The sequence below is a fragment of the Dromiciops gliroides genome, chromosome 3 (genome assembly GCF_019393635.1).
Source record: "Dromiciops gliroides isolate mDroGli1 chromosome 3, mDroGli1.pri, whole genome shotgun sequence".
In the NCBI taxonomy this organism is placed as follows: Eukaryota; Metazoa; Chordata; class Mammalia; order Microbiotheria; family Microbiotheriidae; genus Dromiciops; species Dromiciops gliroides.
Window position 1 is genome coordinate 370760171 of NC_057863.1, and position 26714 is coordinate 370786884.

General features: G+C 34.9%; 1 protein-coding gene and 1 pseudogene across 1 annotated transcript in view; one reads left to right on the forward strand and one right to left on the reverse strand.

The window, feature by feature from the left end:
• Positions 1–26714, forward strand: part of LRP1B (LDL receptor related protein 1B) — a 2279180-nt gene that overhangs the window by 1604809 nt on the left and 647657 nt on the right.
• On the reverse strand, positions 12731–13565 carry LOC122746108 (annotated as a pseudogene).

The following is a 26714-nucleotide window of genomic DNA, read 5'->3' on the forward strand; positions in this document are numbered from 1 at the left end:
CTTAGAAGAAGCTAAGTGGTATAGTGGCACAATAGTTGGTTGTGGAGTCATAAGGATCTTAATTCAATTCCTGCCTTAGTTAATTACTAGCTGTATGAATCTGGGCAAGCTACTTAATTTCTGTTTACTTCATTTTCCCAATTCTTTAAAATGGGGATAATAATACCAACCCAGGGTTGTGAAATAATATTTGTAAAGTGCTTTATAAAGGTTAAAGTGCTATATAAATGCTAGTAATTATTATATATTATATTTGTATAGATGCCTATATATGTGCATCTACATATGCATGTGCACACATGGACACACACGCATATATGTTTATACAATGTATACATACAGTGCATATATGCATAATTACATATAAAATTTTGTATCTCTATATAGATATGTTTGTGGATATACCTGTGGATAGATGCATATATTTATCTAAAATATATATATATATATATATATATATATATATATATATATATATATACAGGCATGCATATAATATATAAATATTAGCTCCAGGCCCTAGCTAAGTACTTAAGGAGCTTACTCTAATAAAGAAGAGTACCTGTAAATAAGTCAATACATATAAGATAGATATATAGTAGATATAAGGTAACTTAGAGGATAAACCATAAGCAGCTAGGGTACACAGGAATGTCCTCCTGTAGAAGCTGACATTTGAGCTGAATCCTAAATGAAGCCAGGGCTTTTAAGAAATAGAAGTGAGGAAGGAGAACATTGCAGGTACTGGGGGACAGCCAGGGCAACAGCATGGAGACAAGAGTGTTGTGGCTAAAGAACGTTAGGTACACCAATATTGCTGTAGCTTCTATTAAATATTCCTACATCTCTGGGATTAGAGTAACTCAAATCCTTGTTTCATGTGTGAACCTCATCAAGATTTGAAGATAACTATCATGTCCCACTCAAATTTCCCCTTGTTCAGTCTGAAAATTCTTCCTATGACATAGTTTCTACATTTGTTAGCAGCAGGTCTGACTCAAGCTGGTCCCTTTAGTTCAAGTTCAATAATAGAATAAAATGAGGTACTCTTAGGTCATTCAAAAGTTTTAGAAATAAGATAGTTTACTTAATGTGAGAAACAGGTACAGACCCCCTTCTCAAAATAAGTTCTTTCAGAGGCAACTTTGATATGACAAAAGCCTTTATTGCATTCTCATGAGAATGGGCACCCACAGTAAAGCCAATCAGTGAGTTCTAGTTCTGAGAGTGGGCAGCCCATATTTATCCTAAGCCCTGAATCAGTAAGTCCCTCCACTGAGCAACTACAGGTTGCTAGGCTCACATTCACAATCTTCCTGGAAGAGTTCTAACTAAATTCTCCTTGATATGTTATCCCTTCCATCCACATATCCCTTCATACAATCAATGATCGAAAGGGGGTAGAGATTTTAGGCCTGGGAGGAGAAGTTGATATTAAGCAAGTACAGTAGTGACTAGGGTTGAACTTTTACTCTTACTAGAGCACCTGCAAAAGTCAGCTTAAGTTGTTTTTTTACCAGTTTTCTCTCTAACTCTGAAAATTTGTTCTCATATTCTTGAGTTAACATAGTTCACTAGATAATATTGCCTTGCTGTTCCTTATATGGGTATGCTTTTCTCTAACTGAGAAGAGTCTACTACTTTAACAGGTTGTTACTGTATCTCACATTTAATCATAGAAAGAAATATATATATATATATATATATATATATATATATATGTGTGTGTTTGTGTGTGTGTATATATATATATATATATGTATACAAATATATAAAAGATATTTATTACATATATATGCATACACACATATAGATATATATATACACCTATCATCCATCATCCATCTATCTATCTATCTATCTATCTATCTATCTATCTATCTATCTATCTATCTATAGATGCTGCAGAATTTGCCTTGGCAGAGGTACTTGGTACAATCACTTGTCTTCATATGGAAATATGTTTGGTCAGCAAGGCTGGATGTGGTCATCTACCAAGTGTGAAGGACCTTAATTCCACATGACTGAGTCCTTAGTATGCCATCAGGTGACCAGTAATAGCTACAAGAAAGTTGGGCCTAAGGAAATGTAGTTTGATCTTTGGCTAATTGAGTCCCACAGACATTATCAACATTCAGGGTAAAACTAGCTTGATCTATGTTGTGGAGTGTAGTATAGGCCTGATTGATAGTGGTACCCCTTGATACCCTGGTTACCCTACTCTGGATGCCATTCATTTGTTCCTCTTACAGGCCACCAAGAACTGAAAACAGTTCTCTAAATCCAGTTTGATGAATACAGAATACAGAAACAATCTACTTCCCTTTAGCTGACTATGATTCAGCCTAAAACAACATTAGATTTTTCTTCTTTTTTTTAGCAGATAAGTAACACTGTGGTTCCTATTGAACTCATGGTCAACAAAAATCAATAAGTCCTTCCCCCCACCCCCAGATTACTACTATCAAGCTAATTCAAGACCGTCTTTTGCATGTTTACCTTATTTCTTGAACCTACAGAAACCCAAAGTTGTATATTTATTCTTACTACAATTTCATTTTGTTGATTTTTATACATCATCCCAATCTTCTGGGGTCTTTTAGAATCCTTGAGCTTTGAATATTCTGTTATTTCAAAATGAAGAGAGAATTCACTGTTAAACTGTCAATGATAACAGGAATGCTAAAGTAAATAAATCAAATTACAGAGTTTCCATTCAGCTATGATACTGAAATAAACATGTCATTGTATGTATAATATGAGAAAGATGGACTATTACCCATTCAAATAAAATTCATATAACACTGATTATTTCATTTTTCAATGAGTGCATAAAATAGGCTACTGTCTCTGGTTCCTTCTTAGAATTATCCACCCTTCATATTAATGTTAAAATGACATTTTAAAATCTGTTTTTATTGGAGAAAATATGTGGCTTGTTTTCTTCTCATATTCACTTCTTGAAATCATTCTTGTGTTTAGCCAGACTCCTTAGCATTGAATATCCAGGTAATACCTACTTTTCACCACACCCCACATGTGAAAATCACACTGTAAAAACAGATTAAATTGATTTCTATGAATATTTATTAACTGCTTACTTTCTCTCTACAAGACAATGGCTTAGACCTTGGGGATAGAGACCTTGGGGGAAAATGCTTGCTCTCAAGCAGAACTTATAATCAATCCAATGGGTACAGTAGAAGTAGAGACATTAGGATGTATAAGAAATGTATACCCCTGATTGATGTAGAGTGGAATAAGAAAAAAAAAGAGGTCTAAATCCAGATTTACCTAATTTGGCTTTTAGCATACCAAATCTGTATTCTCATCTCATGTTTATCCAGTATTCTTGTATCCATCAATTTAGTCTAGTTTTATACGTACTCACATATAGATATGTTATCTTTATTCCATCTACATATGTGTGCATATATGGTACATATCCATATCCACATCCACACACATATACATATATATCTGCATGGTTCATCTCCAGAGGAGCACAATGGCTCCTCTGAGAAGCTTTATAATTTCTTGGTTTAGGGAAGTACTGATTGTACTAGGACTAGGCCTTTAGCCAGCCTGCTTTCCTTTTCTAAATGTTGACTTTCTCTCAAAGCACCTTCAGATCTTTCTTTCTTTTTCAGGAAAGTTTTAAACTTAATTTCCATATCTTCTCCTTTGGATTGAAGTGGGTTCTAGTTCACTTAAGATTTTTTTTTTCTTTTCAGGATTGTTGATTTCTACCACTGGTTAATCAAATGTTTGAAGTTTGTAGACAGGGCTTTATTTGCATTAGTATAGTATATGAAATAATTAACGTGGCCTAGACCATTCACAGTCCCACAGATGACACCCTTGGTGTACTTAGTGACAGAAACCAACCCTAATATCAAAAATCCTTTATGAGAACTCAGTACTAAAATTTTATTAACCTTTTAAAAATAACCCAAAGATTTGTCATCCTTCCTATTTTAGCTTAAATTGGACTCACAACATATACAGTTATACCACAGATATCATAATGTAGACACACAACCATATAAGGGTAATTAAGTAAGACTATATGGATTTAGCATAACATTTGAAAGGGTGTTCTGTTAAGATGGCAGTTCTAGTAGATAAAGCAACACATTCTTTGAGAGAAAAATTTTTTCTAACATGACTTCAGAAAAATTTCCCAGATGAGCTGCTACAAATAGTGCATACCATTTCATATCAGAGAGTAGTCTGGGGGTAAATGTCTAGCTACCTGCGCCTCTCTTAGGCTTTCAGATCATATGGCGGCAATTGTGCTCTCATCTTTACCCTTTCATAGCTAGTCCATCCTTCTGTTAAATGTAGGAGGTATTTCTGTGTCCTGTAGCCAAATCTAATGACTCATCTGTCCCCATCTCCTTGGTCATTACCACTTATATCTTCTTTTTTTTTTTCTTTAGTGAGGCAATTGGGGTTAAGTGACTTGCCCAGGGTCACACAGCTAGTAAGTGTTAAGTGTCTGACACCGGATTTGAACTCAGGTACTCCTGACTCCAGGGCTGGTGCTCTATCCACTGCGCCACCTAGCTGCCCCTTACTTATATCTTCTTGGACTCAAATTAAGGTCAGCTTCCCATATAGCACTGAAGTATGGGGTAGTGGTTCTTATCCCTGCAACTTTATGGAAGGGACAGAATTATATACAGTTGAGAGAGTTTGATTTACTGTTCACAATGAAAATGAAACTTGTGGCTTTTCAAGTCAGCATGATAATACTGTCTCTTGATTTTTGCTCTTCAATGTCTCCCACTCCAAAGGAGAGATAGTAATGACTTTTATCTTTTTCTTTCTGTTGCTCTTATTTTCCAATATAGGGCAATTGGGGATAGAACTATAAACGTCCCTGCTTTGTGTATTGCTCTTCATTTTTCATCATTCACTCTATTTTCTATCTTCTCTGCTTAACATTTTCCATTAAATTCTGTTAACTTCTACTTATGTTAAAGGTATAAGTCAACTATGAAGTTTAACAAGCAAGCTGATTTCCTATGGAGAAACATTTTCATCTAGTTCTCATAATCAAATATATCTAATATATTTTGAGCCTTTAAACAATATGCTGTTCCCTGCCATATTGAGTTATATAGATATTGGTCTCACTTCTTCAATAATTCAATGCAGTTATACAAATATAAATCATGAATTCACCTGGCCAAAGAAGTGTTTACATTCTGTCATGTGCCTTTTGTTATGCAATTTATGAATTATTAATTCTCTGTACTTACTCATTTCATTCCTTTTGCTTTTTCTACCCAATGACTGCTTGTTAAGATTTCCATCAATGGGCAAAAAGGAAAAGGGAATGTGGTTGACTTTTTTTTTTTCTGAGTAAGAACATATTTAGGCTAATTGGAACATAAGGAATAGAGTTACCTATAAATTTCACTGTTTCCTTTTTGGAAACTCAGATTAAAAAAAAACAACAACAAAAAAACAAAACTCTGCCCCCAAAGAAAACCCCAAACACACAAAAACACAAAAAGAACAGCAACAACAAAATCAACAATAAGATCTGATCATTCATTATGAATCTCAGAGATGAAAATAGTTCAATGATCAGTGAATAAGCATTATGAAAACTTTGTGATTTGACATGTTATTTCTACATAGTAGGCAGGTGTTGTGTTACCTGTTAATTTTGTATCTTTAATGATTATAAATTCCTTTTCAAGAAGTCTTCAGGATGTTTGATCATGAGTAAATCATCTAACTTAAGCCTCTCACATTAACAATCATAAATCCTTGACACTGGAACATTTCAAAATTGAATGAATATTTCTCTCCTTCAAAGACATAAGAGCATTTTTCTATATCAATATGTGTCTGACCAGGAAAAATGAAATAGAGACTTTACTGATTATCTGGTAAATTATATCATTAAAGGTAGTCTGCTTCTAAAAACACCTTAGTCCTCAATGAAGGTAGGGATTTGGACCTGCATTTTATATATCACTATTTCAACACTTTCTATAGGTTCAATGAAGGAATGGAACTAACCAAAAGATTCAGTGTCTTTGATTTATTTTATCCTTGCTACATAGCACCACAGATGCCTAGAAAGCCAGAAATAGCCATCTCTGTTACAGAAATGACAACCTTCAGGTTTTACTATGGACTCCACCCACTAAATCTTTTGGTTAGTCCAAATGTTCTGTGTTTCTGTGAATTCAACCTTCATAGAAAAAGGATGGGACAAATGAATCACAAGGAAAATGTATTTTGGTTCAACTTAATTTTCCCCCAGAAAAAAAAAATGACCATCCAGATTTAACATCAGTATAAATCTATGGTACTTAAATAGATTTCAAAAAGTTCATTTTAATTAGGTTATAAACACTTTGATATTTAAGTACGTGTATGTGAATTAATCCTGTCTCCTCTATTATTTTGAAAGCTCCTTGATAACAGTAGGGATTGTTTTATAGCTCTTTTATCCCTGCGATCTAATATATCCCTTTAAACTATACTAGAATCCACTCATTCAAGCGATCAGTAAGCATTTTTAAGTGCCTACTATGTGCTACACACTGTAATAGATTTGGAAATACAAAGCCAAAAACGAGCTTGTCCTTGCCCTCAAGGAGCTTATAAATTACATAAATATATAATTTATAATATACAAATTATATAAATATACAAATTTCATAACATATTACACACATATAAAACATATCCATATATATTTACATATGTGCTGTAAAAGCTAAAATTTTAGCTAGTCTAAAATCTAATGAGTGGTCACCAATAAATTATAAGCTTTATCAAGAGTTAGACTTTTAAACATTTATTAAGGAGAATAAGAATTTGGTAAAGAGAGAAGGAAAGGCCTAGATTCATCTATCCATTAAAGGGAGAGTGCATTTCTAGCTGCCTTTTTCACCAGAGTCCTCAGGAAAGAGAGAGAGTCAGAGCACCAGGCTCCCCCTTCTTCCTTTGACAAGCAAATGTCACTTCCTGATGCCAAAGAAAAGATGCATGGTCTTGCCCTCAGAGACCTTCACCTCATGGCAGAGCTTTTCTACAGTAAGTCTCCAGCAGGTGGCGTCATTTCAATCATTACAGTCCCCCTTTTGTTTCTTCAAGAAACAGGGTGTTTCCTTGATGAAACAGTCAAAAATAACAGAATATAATATCCTATGCTAACTAACAAGATGATAATAACAATATAGAAAAGGGAGAGAGGAAAGTTTTGTCAGAGGGGTGGTTTTTTGTCCTCATGAACCAGCACTTTAGCATTGGTCTTGCAAAGGGAGGGCCTCTGCAGAGAGTACATGTAACAGATAGTGTATATTATAACAGAAAGAGAAACAAAACAAAACAAAACAAAACTGTTCATTTAAAGTCTTTTCTTAGATGATTCTTGGTATGTCCTCTGGGTCTAGTCATGGAATGGAAGTCTTTTCAGGGGTTGATGTGTGGATACTGGTAATCAGCCAGGAAAATTTCCTACAAAATTGAGCTTAACACAACTTTAAAATAGCTTTGTCAATAATCAAATCAAACAATGAAAGTTCTCAAAAACATGTCTAAGGGAATTCAGAATCTTAGTTGTTGCACATGAAACATATAATAAAACAAAAATCAAAACATTCTCTAAAACTTAATATTACTATAGTCCCCCCTTATGGAGGGTAAATTGAGAAGACAATTGCTGCAATATTAATTTAAAAAAATAATTTTTATCTTTGTTTCATCACTTTTTGCCTAATTATCCTCATGCCATTATGAGAAATTAAAAAATCTAACATGATTGGTAACAGATGTCAAGGCCAAATTCAACACTGTATTTATCATGACACCTGAAATAATTATGGGGGTATCCATAAAAGAACAGAGAAATGATGGGATATGAGCATTCCCACGCTTGAGCAATATATACTGTCCATGCAGTATGCCAGGCTTAAAATAGGTGGATGGAATATATGTCCATGCCACTGAACATATTGGAGGAAACTGAGTCAGACTTAATCAGATGCATGGAATTGAGATGTCCATGGCATCAGACATATAGGAGGGAGCATAGAAGCCAGGTGTAGAATGAGATGTGTGGGATCAAAACTTCCAGCCATCTGTACAGTATTGTGGGGAAAAATAAAATAAAAAATTAAACCAAGAGAATACAACCTCAACATTTGTCAAAAGCCATTCCCTTGGCCATACCTTGACTTCCTGCATGTCTCCCCTCATGTGACAGTTCAATGTCTGCTCTTGCATGTATTCCTCTTGTGATTGGATGGCATCTTGGCCAACTGGCATCTGATAACTCAGAATAAAGGCAATTAATGCCTTAAATGATAAGTTCCCATAATCCAAGTCTCCTATGGATTTAAAAATTGAGGATAATAAATGATCACAAAAAATGTGAATACATCTTGACTCAGAATATCATATATAATTATGCAACAATTTCAAATAATACCTTTTTTTTTTACAAAGTATTCAATTACTTTTGTGAAAAATCAGAACATATTTAAATACAAGTTAAATCACAACACAATCTCAAAGAAAACTTTTTTTTGAAAAAAAAACTTTAACAAATGCTCCTCTCTCTTTTTTTTTTTTTGGAATGTGCTTATCAAAAATAATACTTCTAGAATCAATTTACACTTGCCATAGCAACCAATTTGCCAATGAAATGTTTTATAGGGTTCGATTGAATAATCAGTTGAGAGAAAAAATAACAAAAACAAACAACTCAGAATATGGGAGCACAATACTCCTAGAATTAACATTGTATTATGAAATCAAAACCACCTTGCAATGTTTCAAAATTAGATACACAAATGAATAGAAGAAAATACACATGGAACAATAAAAGACAATGAAATTCAAACTAAGGAAATCTAAATGAATATGAACTTAATATTAATAAGAGTATTATAAACTTGATCACATGACTAAAAAAGCTATTACAATTATTCTTTTTTAAAAAAAAACTAAGTATAAAACACAATCTCAAAAGCATGAAAATCTCTATGAAAATAGACCCATACGATTAATTTTAAAATGTAGATGTAATAGCATAGAAATCCTATGTAACCTCTGAACTGATACTATTACTCTGAGCGAATTTAGAACACTTTTGATTCCAGTATCTAAAATTCCCAATACTCATATCAATACTTTGTTGCTTACTTCTACATATCTGTAAAATATGTACCCTTCCATGGCAAAAGAAGTGGAGTCTTGAACTATGATGATGATTGTCATTTTTATTCAGTTTAAGTTTTTCTTCTTTAACCCCTCTATATTGTCTGTCGGTCCTTTCATGATACAAATGCTTTAGAAGGTTACTAATTAAAGACAAAAGCAGATTAGCAAAATTATGAACAAAATGAGCACATCTGGAATTTAAAGGGTTTTCTAAGGTTGTCTCAGAATCACAGTTCAGCTGGGGTAGGGCTGAAAATGCAGGTAGAGAAAGCTGCGCATGTGTAAGAACAGGACCTAACAAAGATGGATTAGATCTCGTGACCTCCCTGGCAGTAGAATCAAGGAGAGGACGAGAAGGAGGTGGGGTCCCTATAGAAGGGGAGGGGACCACCTCTCCCACATGGTGCACAGCCTGGGAATCAAACTCAGGCCTGGGTTCCCCTTCCCCAGTTTCTAGGGGATTAAAAGCTTCTAGAGAAGACTCCAGGCATGCAAAATTAGAGCAACAATTAGTGTTAGAATTTGGAAAAACTGCAGAAATCAGAAGTTTCTCTGAAAAAGCATGGTTGGGAGAGGGGGAGCACCCTTGCTGGCTCTTCTAACAAAAATAAAAATAAAAATAGAAAATCCACAAAAACAAAGCATTAACATGATCTTCTCTCCCATTTGTCTGGTTAAACAGACTAAACTCAAAAATGGGGTAATTAGGGAGTTTAAAAGGTCCATTTGAAATTTTAAAGGTACTTAGCAGTTTAAAGGTACAGGGTAGGGGAAATTTCTTACCCAACTGGAAGATCAGAAGACTGAGGTTCAGCTTTCCTCTTCATGGTCAGCCATCTTTGAGGACTAAAATTCTAGCTAGTCTGTCTAAAATCTAATGAGTGGTCACTTCCTGACACCAAAGAAAAGATGCATGGTCTTGCCCTCAGAGACCTTCACCTCATGGCGGAGCTTTTCTACAGTAAGTCTCCAGCAGGTGGCGTCATTCCAATCATTACAATGCATAAATATGCATATATATATATATATATATATATATATATATAAAACTTTAAAATCTATACATAGATATACATTTTAAAGAAGTTATGTGTGAGAAGGCCACTAGGAGTGTGGAGATTAGAAAAACTTGCATATAGAAGATTTCACATAAGCAGAGTTTTGGAGGGAATGAGATCTAAGAAGTGGTGGCAAAGTAGTGATGCATTAAAGACATGTAAGACAGCTAGTGCAAAGACTTTGAGATGTAATATCATGTGTGATGAGAAGCAAGCAAGCCAGATTAGCTAGACTCAAGTGTGGTAAGGGTAGTAATGTTGCAAAGTTAGGTTGGGATCAGGTTGTGAAGGGAGCTCATAATTGATTCTACAAGCAGTATGAGATCATGGAGTATACTGGGTGAGAGCCATGATCAGATCAGCATTTTCTAAACAGCACTTTACAAGATGTATGGAGGAAGATGGCATAGGGAAGGTAATAACTGAGGCAAAGAGACTGATTCGATTATTTTAAATTAATTTGTGTCAGAGGAATTAATAGCTTGAGTTAGGTAAGTAACGGTGTGAGTAGAGAGAAGGGGGATGATAAAAAAGATAATATGGAGAAAGAAATTACATTATTTGGTAACTGATTAAACATGTAGGGTGAAGGAATCAAAGGGGGTATATAAGGAGAATGCTGAAGTTGTGAACCTGTCTAACTGGAAAAGAAGTCCAAAAGGGTGAGATTCAGGGGGAAAGATGAGTTCAATTTTGGACATGTTGTGCTTGAGGTGCCTAGAGGATATTCAGTTAGAAATATCTAATAGAAAACCATGTGACAAGAATTCAGTAGAGAAATTACTGTTGGAAATATGGAGTCGGGAGCCATTTGCATAGAGATCGCAAACCCAAGGCATGTACTGTGGTCTCCATATGATAGAAGACAAAGATAATTTTTTTAAGGACTAGAAAAAGCAAAAAATTAAGGAACATGATGATGGATGTGCAAAGAAGACTCAAAATTTCTCTTCAGGATGTTACATTGTTTTGGTTTTGCTTTGTAACTTTTGAGTTGACTTATTATCAATAAGGCATTAATATACTTCTTGATTAACTTGGTAGTATTGGCTTATTTGGAAATCAACTCTCTTTACTCCTTTTCATCCTGCTAGATTTTTATTTAATTTTCCTTATCTTAGTTGCTGAGGTGAAGATTTACACTGTTCCTCTTCAATAATTGAATTTGATCTGGCTTAAGGTAATACATTAAATGAAGAAGTCATAGGGATCTGAGGTGTGATTTGAAGGCATTTTCTTTAACCTGAACTATTTTTTTATGTGTGTGGGTACAGGGTCCACAATCTTTTTTATTTTTTAATTTTTTTTTGGCAGGGCAATGCGGGTTAAATGACTTGCCCAGGGTCACACAGCTAGTAAGTGTCAAGTGTCTGAGGCCAAATTTGAACTCAGGGCCTCCTGAATCCAGGGCTGGTGCTTTATCCACTGCACAACCTAGCTGCCCCCAATATGAACTATTAAAAAATGTTCCTCATAATGTGGTAGAGCATGGACTCAATTCTAAGTGAGAGGGAAAAGTGCCAATATACAGTCATTATTTAGATTTTCCAGGGCACATATATATCCCTTTTTAGACTCTCGTCCAATTATTGACTAGTTCTGACACTATTTTTTACCTGCAAGATCTAAGACTATTCTATCTCAAGGTAATATAACTATAGGAAAGTATGAGTGTATAACTCTATTTTTTCCAATGTCCTGTCTTTGAAAATTTGAAATATTTCGAGTTAGTCATTCCTGAACAAGCTTTTGTCCTTACTATCCTTTTAATAACTTGCATAATTTTTTGATAACTTCTGTCTCAGACTTTCTACAAAAATGTTATATTTTTATGCTCATTCAGTCAAAATTTCTTGGGAAGGTTTGAATTTTTCCTTCTTTTAGGAATGTTATTTCTTTGCTTTTACTTTACACACTCTATCCTAAAAACAAAGGCAAGAAAACCAAAAAACCTTTTACATAATCCTACCACCTTATATACCTCTTTTCACAGCCAAATTTTTAGAAAACACAAACTGTATTCCTTGCCTCCACTTTCTCAGCTTCCATTTATTTCTAATTTCTTTGCAATCTCTCTGCTGATATTACCTCTCTTCTAAAACTACTCTTTCCTAACTCACCAATGATCTTTTATGATCAAATGTAATGGACTTTGCTCATTCTCCACTCTTCTTGACTCCTCAGCAACATTTGATATTTTAAAAACATATAACTTTATTATGATCTAAACAAACAAAAAAGAATGGCAGTAAAAAACTATACACTACTGAATATTGTCATGAACCTACAGCAATCTTATATTTGACTCAAGGAGGATGTAATTGTGGTTCAAAACAGCTAAATATACAGGTCCAAAATATGATTTACATATTTTTTAAAAAAACTACCATACACATTCCAAAACCTATTCATCTCTTTTAGCATCCCAAGAATGATGTACATGTTCTGTGCCGCTATATAATTTAGTGGCAAACTCCCTACGTCATTGACATCATAGGACAGTTGCTTATACACCTAGACCTCTGAAACTGGGTTCTAGTTTTATTCAGGTGACCAGCTTCCTCAGGGAACATGGCTGTCTGAGAAACCTCTGGAGGTGCAAAAACAGGAATGGCAACAAAGTAAAAATTAGGTCCTACAATAAATTTTCTAGCAAGCCAAAGGATAGGCCATTCCAAGTTTTAGTTACTATTGTTTGAAATGTCATAATACTGGAGATTCTTCTTCCAATGAAAGAGAACTAATTTTGCCTTGACTTTTCTGTCCTTAATATCTACTTTGTTGCCACACAACACTATGGGACTATTTACACATACTTATATCAGATCTCTATGCCACTTAGGTACATTCTTTTTTGTTTTGTTTTTTAGTGAGGCAATTGGGGTTAAGTGACTTGCCCAGGGTCACACAGCTAGTAAGTATTAAGTGTCTGAGGCTGGATTTGAACTCAGGTACTCCTGACTCCAGGGCCGGTGCTCTATCCACTGCACCACCTAGCTGCCCCTTAGGTACATTCTTATAAGTAATTATTTATATTACATAACATGTAGTAATGGCATACTTAGCTTGGATATAATAACCATTTCTTACACCACCAAATTTCTCTTGGCAGGTGGTATCCTAATCATAGAATTTAAAAGGACTTCTATTAGTATAGAATACAAGTATATGGATCTCAATACTCAAGGTGACTTTATACATCTCAAATTCACCAGTCAAATGACTTTTTACAAATGTCATTTTTCTAGTACCTCCATAACAAACTAATAAAAGTTTGGATTGCACTTGGAGTTTTCCTTGAGCAACAATCATTATGGTTCTTCCAGAAATATCTCTGTCTCTATCTGCCTTAACAATTATGATGATTAAAAATTAAAGAAACAGTTTCTGGATAATTTAATAATTTTATTAATAAAGCCAGAAGGTTACTAATAAAAGGATGGTCATTCGGCTGTGTCTCTCAGAACAAAGATGCTTAGGGCGGGGCAGATTTAGAGTGTATATATGTTCTTGCCTAATTAAGATAGTTTTCCAAATTAAAAATTATACTTACCCTCCTTGTTGTTGTACTTCTTTTCACCTGTTAAAATCAGGAGAGTTAACACTTAATAATTTATAAACCAAGAGAGCTATATTTCTGTCACACCCTTCACCCATATTAGTTAATAAATAAATTAAAACAGCTTTTGCAATGTTTTTACATCTGTCTATTATATAAAAGCCCTGATCAAAGTATCTTAAAGGCAAAGAAACCCAATGGTATTTTTCAGTTTTAAACACATTTCCCTGTCAGATATATGGGGTGTGGGGGAGGGGCAGTTTTCTAGATTTAATTTAAACATAATCTATAAACTTTACCCTTGGGATCTAATTAACATAATTAAATAATCAAACTAATTAATCTAATTAATCTGACTTTGAAGTAACAAAAACTCTTTTAGCTCTCCCTCATCAGTCCTTGCTATCTTTGGGTGGTAAAAAGCTGCTGCAAGAACATCAGCCAAAAAAAAAAAAAACCCAGCAACAATAGTAACAACAACTTGGTGTTTTTACTGAGAGGGAAAGCCCTTCTGATTTTACCTCCCAAAGTAACTCAGACTTTCACACTGCCTTTTTCAAATCCCTTTTGTAAACTAATCTTAAAAATCTCTCACACAAAGACACAAAGACAAACCAAGCCTCAAAGTGACTCAAGAAGTAAAAAGTTGATATTAAAACTACTGTCTTTCCTTCCTTTAATATCCTCACTTCACTTTACTTCTTTTGACTCACTTCTTTTTCTTGGGCAGGCTTTCCTCTGTGACAATTAAAATATGACAGACATAGTTTCTGGTTAATTTAATCATTTTATTAATAAAGTAGACAGTTCATTAATAAAAGGATGGTCAATGGAAGTCTCTCTCAAACCAAAGACTCCATGATGGGGCACAGGTATTTTATACCCTTTAAAAAGTAGTTGGTTGGGGGCAGGTAGGTGGTACAATGGATAAAGCACCGGCCCTGGATTCAGGAGGACCTGAGTTCAAGTCTGGCCTCAGACCTTTGACACTAGCTATGTGACCCTGGGCAAGTCACTAAACCCTCATTGCCCCCCCCCCAAAAAAAAAGTAGTTGGTAAATGGGTCACAAATTGACTCCTGAACAAAGAGATTGTCTACAGCATCGGACTATCAATTCAGAGAATGTAGTCCTCTTTAATATGGGGTGGGGGCCCCCAAATGATCTCACCCTGGACTGAGAAACCCTTGGTTATCTAAATAAATGGACCTGTGTTCATCTGAGATTCTTTGTAAACTTGGTTTTGGCCTACCTGAGATGAAGAGATTTAGTGTAAGTTTAATTTCAAGGAGAAGTAGACCATGGAGTAGGAGATGGGGGTGGGGAGAGAAAGGACTAAGAAAGAAGGGGAGAGCACTGAATGCTCCTTAGTTATCAGTTATTAATAATTATTTCTCAAACCCCATCCATACCTTTACTTCCTCTAACACACGCAATTGAATTTTTATCTACCCCAAAAACTTGAAAGCAAAGATTGTAGCTTTAGAGATCCTTTCATAGAGTATTGGTCTGTATTCCTGCAGGTAATTCAGGACATATTTCTAGTACTTTTGGGGGAGAGGGGTTCATTAATAATTGATTTTGTAAGCTAAATATCCATGATGCCCTGAATATCTAGGCAGTCATCTTACTGTGTACACAGGTTTTCTCTCTTATACCCATAGAGCTTACTTCAGAGGATCTTATTCAAGTAGATGGACCTACCCAATGATTACCTTCCTGTGAGAGTTCAAACCAGGAAAATGCTTCTGCAGCACAAACGCTAAACATTACATGTATGCTTACCCCAAAATAGTGAAATTAGAATCAGAAGTTTTAGGTTGAGCAGAGTCAAAATCTTAATTTGGAGTTCCTCAGGAAAAGACCTCTCTCTAGGTGAGAAGGTAATTTCCTGGGAGACCCTAAGCCAGACTTGTCTCTTTTCTTTTAAAATCCTTTCATCAGGTCACCATACTTGTTATTATTAAAAAGTTGAGAGACATAGTTTCTGGATAATTTAATAATTTTAGTAATAAAGCCAGCAGGTTGTTAATAAAAGGATGGTCATTTGGCTTTCTCTCTCAGACCAAGACCCATAATTGCAGTCAGGTCACAGTTTATAATCTTTTAAAGATGAGGTGTTCTGAGGGCTGGTAAACACAATAAGAGGTGTGTGCTATATTAAAATGAAGATCTTAGGGTATGGAACTGAGGTCACTCAAATCTTGGTGAAAGAGATGTCAATTTCATATCACCTGCCTTGATGATAGGGAGAACCAACCATAGGCTTATCTGAGCAAACACAACGAACAGGAATACACTCATTAGCTCATACTTAGAATTTCTTTCACTGTCTGATTAGATTTGGGCCTGTATAGTTTCTGGATGAGGTGGGGGGTGGGTGGGAAGGTCCTAATACAATAATTAATTATTAAATTCAAGAGAGAAATATTTATTTCTCACATATTTAACATTTTTATTACTCCTCATGACACTTTCATGATACTTTTTCCTCTTATTCTCTTCCTACCTGTGGATTGAACTTTCTCAATCTTTGAAGAATCATCTTCCATGTCTTGCTTTCTGACTATGAGTATCACCTGAAGCTTTATCCTGAGCCCTCTTCTCTTTTCTCTGTGTACTCTCTTATTGAAATCAACTATGCAGATTACTTTACAATTGACACCTCTCATTTGTCATTTTTCTCCTGAGTCAGTCCCTAATCTCTACCTGTCTGGTGGCCATCCTACTCTGCCTATTCCATAGGTATCTTATGCAATATGTCTGAACTCATTTTCTTCCCCCCCTAAACCCACCCTTCTTTTTTTTTTTTTTTGCTTGTTTTGTTTTGTTTTGTTTTTGCAGGGCAATGGGGATTAAGGGACTTGCCCAGGGTCACACAGCTAGTAATTTTTAAGTGTCTGAGGTCAGATTTGAACTCAGGTCCTCCTGAATCCAGGGCCAGTGCTTTATCCACTTCACCACCCAGCTGCCCCTCCCACCCTTCTTCTTAACTTATTTTGAGGATATTACCATTGTTTGAGTCACTACCTAGATGCCATATTTGTATCTTCATTCTTATTCAATCAACCCCACTGACCATTTCTCTACTCAGTTTTTAAGTCTTGTCAATTTTAATTATAAAAGCTTTAATAACTACCATTTATGTAACATCTTAAGCTTTGCAAATTACATTGTATTTAATTTTTATTAACTTATATGGGTACACATTGTTTCATTTCAGTGGAATGAAACTTCTGGAAAGACAAGAATTGCTTTAATTAATTTATTTTTCTTCATATCCCAGCTTCCTATCATACTATCTGGGATATAATGGTACTTAATAAATACTTGTCAAATTGAATTGAATATACTGGTAATTACTTCAAATTATTCAAAATGGTGTTCAGTTTCATACAAATAGTCTAATTTATTTTTCAATGATTTCAGTGGAGTCTGACTCTTCATGAGCCCATTTGGAGTTTTCTTGGCAAAGATACTGAAGTGGTTTACCATTTCCTTCTCCAGCTCATTTTACAGATGAGGAAGATGAGGCAAATGGGTTAAGTAACTTTCCCAGGTCACATGGCTAGTATGTGTCTGAGGCCAGGTTTGAACTCAGAAAAACAAGTTTTTCTGATTTCAGGCCCAGCACTCAATCCACTTGTACCAACTATCTACTCTAGTTAATATTTTAGTAAAAAAACAAAGAATAGATCAAGTTAAGTTCTATTTACAAAGACTTCTGAAAATAGTAATATTCAATAAGCATATATATGATAATCTGTTTTTATGAGTGGCAGTGTAGCAGTTCCATTGTGTTATGTGAATCAGAGATAGCAATCCTCAAAATGAGGGGAGAAGATACTGGGAAGTGTAGATTCTAAGAATGGTCCTTTGCTCCAGAAGTTGAGGTATATTTTCAGATTGGGAAGTAAACTATTATAACCATCAATAATTTTGGTCCTAAATAGGTTTTATGAGAAATATTATCAATTTTCATTAGTTTAGGTGTGTATTCAATGAATTTGTTTCAAGTGTGAAAATTCCGTTATCCTAGTAATACCTAGAATAATGTTATATTGCAATATCATTCAGTTTATCTTATGATTGCTGCTAGACAAACTGTATGCCATTGAATGAGATAGGATTGCATACATTGGTGAGACTTTTATGATTTGGCATATATATATATATATATACATATATATATATATATATTTCATATTACAAGGTTTTTTTGCCCGTGTTCTCCAAGATAGTGTTACAGTTAAGCTACAGTGACTATGGGACAGTAGTAAACTGAAGATTTGAACATCACTAAAAATAATATTGAATGTTAATTATCATTGTTTTCTTCATGTTCTTCTCTCAAAAGCCAGAATATCTTCAGAGGAGAAAGTCATTACTTTCTGGGAAATTCCAAGCACAGTTAAGTGCTTATATTTTACTATCATGTCAACCAAGGCACAATAATATTAAAAATCAAATTAGAAAATAATCATACCGAAGGCTCTCATTGATCTCTGTGTCATTATGTTAATAAAATGATTAGGTAGACTTTTAAGCCTGTTACTGAACACAATGATATTGAATCTTTAATATTGTCATTGATAAAATTCTTCCTGTCCTGAAATATTTTCCTCCTCTCTCTCTCCATTATGTTAACCCAATAGACACTCATCGCAAATATTTCTCAAAGTATATTTTTCAGTAATTCTAGTACACTGGGACACGTTGATTCTCTGAAAATATAAGGTGACATGATTCAATCAAATTAATCATGTTCATACTTAAGGGAAGATAACTTTTAAGACATGTAGTAAAGTTAAATTTTTTATTTTCAAGCTGTAATAAACCTCAGTTTTATTCTTTTTTTTCCTTAAATGAGATCAGCATCATTTCTGATCAAATTCAGTTTCCTTTCTCTGCCTTGTTCTACTGCCTTGTTTTTTGGTTTGAGGTCTCGAAAGAAAAATATTCTATTTTCAAAATGTATCTAAAAATGTTATTTGGTACTAAAACTTGTACATCAGTATAGTGTCTTGAATATAATGGGTACTTAATAAATGCATTCTTATTGGATTGACTTGAAGTATCTCTCTGCTTCTCCTTATATCTGCAGAAATATGATGTTGAAAAATGAGGTGGTTTAAAAATATTTTGTTTTTATCTTAAGTATTTCATGAATTCTTCAGTTCATTATTTTCCATAAGATTTCACGCCTGAGGGATGAACAAAATCATGAATATCTATGTTACATCCTTTGCTTTTATTTTTCATGATAAAAATTTCATTCCCCACTTTTACCCATTATTTTTGTTGAAACACAGGGAAGGAGTACATTTGGGCAGTGAGTTTGCCACATTTCTGTTCTTCACAAATGTGACAGGAAAAGAGTGGCAGCATTTTTTGAAAGAGGTTGATGATTTCCTAAAGAAATGTCTTTGAGTAGGTGTCCCCTCAAGATATAACTATTCAAAATACTGTCTTAACTTTACAGCTTGCCTTTGTAAACCTAAAACAGAATAAATTAGCATGATTCCCCCTTTAGAGCTGCTATCCAACCTCCTCTAATCTGAAGACGATGAGAGTGTGACAGGAAGTTTAAGATCTCATATGCTACCTGAAAGTCAAAATTAGGCACAGAATTGCTGCAAGACCTAACTTAATGCATATGAAAAACAACACAGTAAGATTGCTTTGAAGGGAAAAAAAGGAGTGAATACTTGAGAAAATGTGAAAGATCCTTTTTGTTACCCTGAGAGCAAACAGTTCAAAACCTCAAAATGGAATTGCTTTTATAATAACAATGTTTAATGCAAATTCTATTCAAGATACAAAAGCCAGATGGGCCTATATTTCTTGTTTGATAAAAGAGTAATTTAAAAGGGAATGTACATTAACTACGGTTTCATAACACTGTACCTTAAGGGAATTAAGATATTCAAAACCTTTGAAGTCTGTAGATTTTATTTTATTTACTCACAAGGATGAAGTTCTTAGTGATTTGTTTCTATAGGAAAATTGCCCATTAGAGTTTGTATTGATTTGCCTTTCTCAAAATGAAAGAAACAAATGTAATTCATTAGTAGGGTATTACTGACTCTCCTTTAATACTAGGTATCAAGTACTTTGTCTTTATTAACCAGCAAAATGTTTATGAGAAGTGCTTGCAAAAAACTGGGAACAAACAGGAAGTTCAGTTTAGGCCATGCCTGTGATCAAGTTTAGCTGTCATCACAATGTTCACTGTTCACCATCACTGAATCCAGCTTCCTCTAATGCAAACTGCTCAAGATGACAGCCAGTCATTAGATTGTTGACAGGGTGATCAGATTATTTCTCATGTGTAGGCTTGACCAATGTATAAGGAGTTTATGTTTATCTAAAGGCCCTTATTCTTGGCACATTTTTTGGCTCCTTGAGAAATTAAACCCTTATTCCCTTACAGTATCTTTCCTATCTTCTCTACTTATTTGTATTTTTACCAATCTTTTACAACCCACTTTAATTCCTATACTCCCTTTGAGGCTTTTGTTGTTCACTTGATAAATCTTTACATTTGTAGCCTAGTCTCTATAATTTGGCTTCTAATTATATACTGCTTTTTATTATCTCCTAATTGTATTTTTCTTGAGGGAAAACAAGGGAAGAAGCATTTATTAATTGTCTACTGTGTGCTAGTCATTGTGTTATGTGTTTTATAAATATTATATTCTTTGATCCTCACAAAAACCTTATAGGATAGGGAATATTATTATCCCCATTTTATAGCTAAGGAATTTGGAGAAACAGATTAAGTGACATATCCATGATCACACATCTAGTAAGTGTTTAAGGTAAGATTTAAACTTAGGTCTTCCTGTCTCCAGGCTCAGAATTCTATCTACTTATAGTCTATGCAAACCTAGCTGCCTTGAAGCGCGAACACACACACACACACACACACACACACACACACACACACACACACACACACACACACACTTTCCCTCGCCCCCCTTGCTCTCACACACACATACACACGCCATCCTTCTCTCAGTATTTAGCATAATGCTATGCATATAATTATGCAATGCAAAATTAATCTAATTAATTAATTAATCAATTAATCAATCAATTAATTAAGACCTTCCTGGCCTGTATACATCATCATATGCCACCATTTTCTAGGAGGCATTACTATTACCTGTATATATTCAAAGAAAATTTTTCATAAGTCAGAGTGACAGCATGCTTATTTACCTACACATGTACAAGTGTACACAGTTTGGATTTGCAAGGTCACTGGAACCACAAATCTATCACCTTTTTTATTGTTGTTATTTGTTTTTACCTATAATTATAAAAATCAAAACACACTATGAATTAAATCTGCATTCTCATTTTCTGGCATTTTAGTTAGTCACCCTTTTGGTAGTCTGATGAATTGCATTGGACCCCTTTGCCATATAATGTTTCTAATTAATTGAAAGAAAAACCAAATGGAGGGAAGTTATGGGAATAAGCATCTTTATATCATCTGCTATAGCACTTCAAAAATATCTTCTTTCATCCTCACAACAACCCTGTGAGGTAGGTCCTGTTATTATCCCTGTTTTACAGTTGTGAAAACTGAGGCAAAGAAAAAAAAAGATTTAGTTTTGGTTTTTTTTTTATGACTTGTTCTGAGTTGGAATTTGAATTCAGTTCTTCCTGGCACTAGGACCAGTTCTCTATCCACTGTGCTACCTAGATGCTTCTAAATTTCAGATGGAGGTTAGTGTAAATAAAGTTCTATTCTTCCATCCGAGTTCACGAACCCCAAGTGAAGAACCTCTTACATAGAATAAGAATGATAAAAGTAGATTGAAGTTTGTTAGTGAAGGTATCTTGGATGAAGCCATAGTAGATTATTTTATAACTTAGTCTTTCAGACTCAGCTGTATTACATTCCCTTTAATTTTCAGATCAAAATGAATTAGAGTTCCCTCCCCTCCCAAAAAACCCCCAAACCTGTCATTGTAAATTATGGTTCCATATGTATGGTGCCACTCCATGTCAAAGAAGAAAGAATGAGAAGAAAGAGTATGCTACAAAAGTACTGGTTTGGGAATATGGATACTGAGATTCTAGTCCAGGGTTTGCTACTATTGCCTTTGGAGAAATTGTTTAATTAAAAACAAAACACATTCGCATATCTCTAAGTTACTTTTCAGTTATAAAAGTAAAATTGAATGAAAGAAGAATTATGGATTTTGATGGGGAAGGAAGCATAGGAATATGTCAACAAATATGGTATTTGAGTTACTAAATGTCAGCAGCCCTTCCTGAAGTACATTGATACATTCTTCTTTTCTACCATTCTGTTTAGTAGAACTTTAAAATCTAACACTTGTGTCCTCCAGGAACTTTTCAAAAAGTAGCATGCCCGCCCCCCCCCCCCCCCATGCCTGTATTAACTTAGCTCATCATTATAATCATCGTGGCTGTCTTCATCCTCATCAAAATTCTCAGAATCTTCAGAAATGATTAGCATTTTTATAGAGCTCTAAGTTTTTCAGAGTGCCTTAAACATGTCATTTGATCTCCACATCAAATGTAAGGTATAGATATTATTCTCATTTTACAAATAAAGAAAATGAGGCTAAGTGGGTTAAGTGACTTATTCAAGGTCATAATACTAGTAAGTTCCTGAGGCAGGATTTGAACTCAGATTTTTCTGATTCCAAGTTAAGTATTTTATCCCTATCTGCCTGAGAGATTCAATTTCTAGTATCAGTTGGCATTTGTTGACAAATACTCATGTATTCCTCAAATGTGTATATCTCCAGCTAGTTCATAAGTTCCTTGAGCACAGGGAACATGTCTTTTAATTATTTTTCTCCCTCCTCTCCCAAACATTTAATGGAATACTGAGACACCAGATGGTCAGTAAGTGTTTGTTAACTAATCATAAAATGATAGACTCTTAAAGTTGGGAAAGGAGTTTTAGAAATCAATATATCCATCTCCATGCCTCTAGTTGGGCCAATATATAAGCCACCACTGCAGATGGTTAGCTATTTTATCACCAACACTCTCCAGGGAAAGAAATTATTTGACTTCATATACTTCCCCCTGCCAATAATTAACAATCCTTAATACCAAGAGAGATTCTTCCTTATCTTTAAGCTAAATCTTACAACAAGAATATAATGTTTTTATTCTATCTTCCCAAGTGACAAAGAATAGCAAGTTTCTACCGTGTATATATTACTCACTTAAAAAAAAGTTATTGTGGCTCTTTAAACATATCCAAATTATAATTAAGTTTATTCTTTTTATAATTTTAATTTACATGACTAGTTTCAACCCCCCTAATCCTATTGTATTAAGTAATGACCAATACACCTCTTAATTTACTGTATTTTGCATAAAGGATCATCAATTTTAAGCTCAAATGGACATTAGGAATGATCTTGTTGACCTCCCTTATTTTAGAGTTCATGGAATCCTAGAGTCTAAAAATTTTATTTTACAGATGAATTAATTCCATTCTCCATTCATCCTTTTTTTTTGTCTCAGGGCAATGGGGGGTAAGTGACTTGCTCGGGGTCACACAGCTAGTAAGTGTCAAGTGTTTGAGGCCTGATTTGAACTCAGATCCCTCTGAATCCAGAACCAGTGCTTTATGCACTGTGCCACCTAGCTGCCCCCCTCCATTCATCTTTTAAAGTGATTGTCCTAAAACACATTTCTGATCATGTCACCACCTACTTAGCAAACTCTAATGACTACCTATTGCCTCCAGGAATGAATATGAAATGTTCTGTTTGGCATTCAAAGCCCTTCATAATTTAGCTTTCTCCTGCCTCTTCAATTTTTTGGCTCCCTGACACATACTCTTTGATCTAGACACACCAACCTACTGGCTGTTCCATGAATAAGGAACTCTATCTCTTGGCTCTGGCCATTTTTTTTTGGCTATCCTCCATGCCTGGAAAACTCTCTCCTCTGCTCAGACTATTGATCTCCCTAGCTTCAAGTCCCAACTAAAATCCCACCCTCCTACACAAAGCCTTCCCTAATACTTATTAATTCGAGTATTTTCCCTCTTTTAAACATTTCCTATTCTATATATAGTTAGCTTTTTATATATTTGTTTGCTTGTTGCCCCCCCACTTAGTTTGTAAGCCCCTTGAGGGCAGAGATTATCTTTTGACTCTTTTTTTATCCCTAGCACTTAGCATAGTGCTTTTCACATAGTAAATACTTAATAAATATTTATTGAACAGAACTGAATTGAAAAGATAAGGAAACTGAAACCCAGGTAAGCTAAATGACTTCCTCAGCATCACACAAGTAGTAAGTGGCCAGGCTAGGGATACATTCCAGGGCTCTGATGTCAAATTCAGCACTGCATTATGCAGTAATACTGATTTATACACAAGTTCTGATTGTTGTAGGACTTTTTTTCTTCTGATTTTCTTCTTAACTAACATTTTTAATATATTTTTTTTAGTGAGGCAATTGGGGTTAAGTGACTTGCCCAGGGTCACACAGCTAGTAAGTGTTAAGTGTCTGAGGCTGGATTTGAACTCAGGTACTCCTGACTCCAGGGCCGGTGCTTTATCCACTGTGCCACCTAGCCACCCAACAGTTTTAATCTTATGTGTGTGTGTAATTTAAAATTCTAAATGTGGGTTCTACTCTGTCCCCCCCCCCCCAGTTTTTTTGGGAAACTGACTAAAATCACTGATAAATGAGTTTAGAATTTTTTTAAGGGTTTATTGAAAGATAGTAAAAGAAAGAGAAAGATTGAAATTTCTTATAATCTGGCAATCCTAGCCTTCCTAATCTCCCTCTTCTGAAGTTCCCTGCCACCATGCTGATGTCTCACAGCCAAAAAGGAAGCATAGTCCCACCAGCGTCTCTTTCCTCCTTCGTGTCCTCTTCCCAGAAATCGGAGGTTCCTCAAGTTGATTGGCTGGTAGCCTTGATAGACAGTACCCACGAACAAATGTCACTTCCTGACGAAAAGGACCTTTACTGCATGGCTTGCACTCAGAGGTCTTCTCCTCATGGTGGAGCTTTTCTACAGTAAGTCTCCAGCAGGCGGCATCATTCCAATCATTACAGTCCCCCCTTTGTTTCTTCAAGAAACACGGGGTGTTTCCTTGATGAAACAGTCAAAAATAACAGAATATAATCTCCACCATGTGGTTTTGCTCATCTTCAGTTCAAGTCAACAAATATTTTTAGGCATCTATATATAAGGTATCTGTTGGAGATTGAATATAGCTGAAAAGGCAAAAATAAACAGACAAAAAAAAAAGGAATTCCCCAAACACAAAGTTCTTGCATGCTACATGGAGGACATAGCATGGAAACTAATGATTTGCATTTGTTTATATCTGTTACTTGTAGAGTTAAAGAAGATAATACTATGTTGAACTTGACTCAGCTATCATCCTATAAATCCTTTAATTGCTTAAAGTGATTTTGATTTATTTTCCTTTCTTTCTCTCTCTCTCTCTCTCTTTGGGGCAATGAGGGTTAAGTGACTTGCCCAGAGTCACACAGCTAGTAAGTGTCAGGTGTCTGAGGTCAGATTTGAATTCACATCCTCCAGAATCCAAGGCTGGTGCTTTATCTACCACGCCACCTAGCTGGCCCCCATATTTTCCTTTCTCTTAGGATTCTTTGTTGAATGTAGCATAGAGTCATGAAGTATGGTACAAGTAAATCAAATGGTTCAGGAAGCTAGGTAGTACATAAAGCATCACCTAGATCCAGAGTCAGGAAGACCTGAGTTCAATCTGTTCTTAGAAACTAACTGGGTGTATAACCCTGAGTTAGTCACTTGACCTGTCTGCTTTAGTTTCTTCTTCTGTAAAATGTGGATAATAATGAAATAATCATGATCATCGTCATCATGTTTATTAGTTCCCAAATCTTTATGGTCTATCTGAATCATCACCACTGAATTGTTTCAGCTGTTAGACATCAATGGACAGGTCAAATAGCAAATAAGCATTGATTAAGCACTTATCATGTGCCAGATAGGATACCAAGCACTGAGTTACCAAAAAAAGGAAAAATAAATCACATATTTCTTATTCTCAAGGAGCTCACATATGAATGTGAGTGGGGGAAGAAAACTGTATATTTTACAAATATATGATACACATAAAAGATAATCTTAGGAGGAGGACACTAACAGTGGATAGACTAGGAAAGGCCTCGATCTGAACTTGGGATTGCAGCTTCAGAAGGTAAGAGAGTACACAAAGAATTGCATGTACCAATGATTTAGTGCTATAGCCTCTTTAGTTTCTACTGACTTACTTGTGTACAGATTGAATTCTTCCAACAGAATACTGAGGTCAAGGACTGCTTTGTTTTCTGTTATACCACAGTGAAATGACTTGTGTATGTTTTTATTGTTGTTAAGTCATTTCAGTCATGTTCAACTCTTTGTAACCCCATTTGGGGTTTTCTTGACAAAGATACTGGAGTGGTTTACTATTTTCTTCTCCAGCTCATTTTACAGATGAGGAAACTGAGGCAAATATGGTTAAGTGATTTACCCAGAGTCACACAACTAGTAAGTGTTTGAGGCTGAATTTGAATTTATGAAGATGAGTCCTCCTGATTCCAAGCCCAGGCCTCTATCCACTGTACCACCTAGCTGCCCCTATCACTACCAACAATGACTTGCAGATAGGAGACATTTAATAAATATTTATTTCATTGAATTGAATTGAATTGAATTGAATTTTACCCCTCTTTCAAGGTCCAACACAAATACTTTCTCTTCTGTAAATTCTTCTTTCATTAGATGATGTTTTACCCTATCTGAAGTATTACACATTTTGTCTTTAATATTGTTCTTTATTTTTGCTGGTGTGTGTGTGTAAGACTGCATTTTCAAGTACATATATGTCCATTAATGACAGT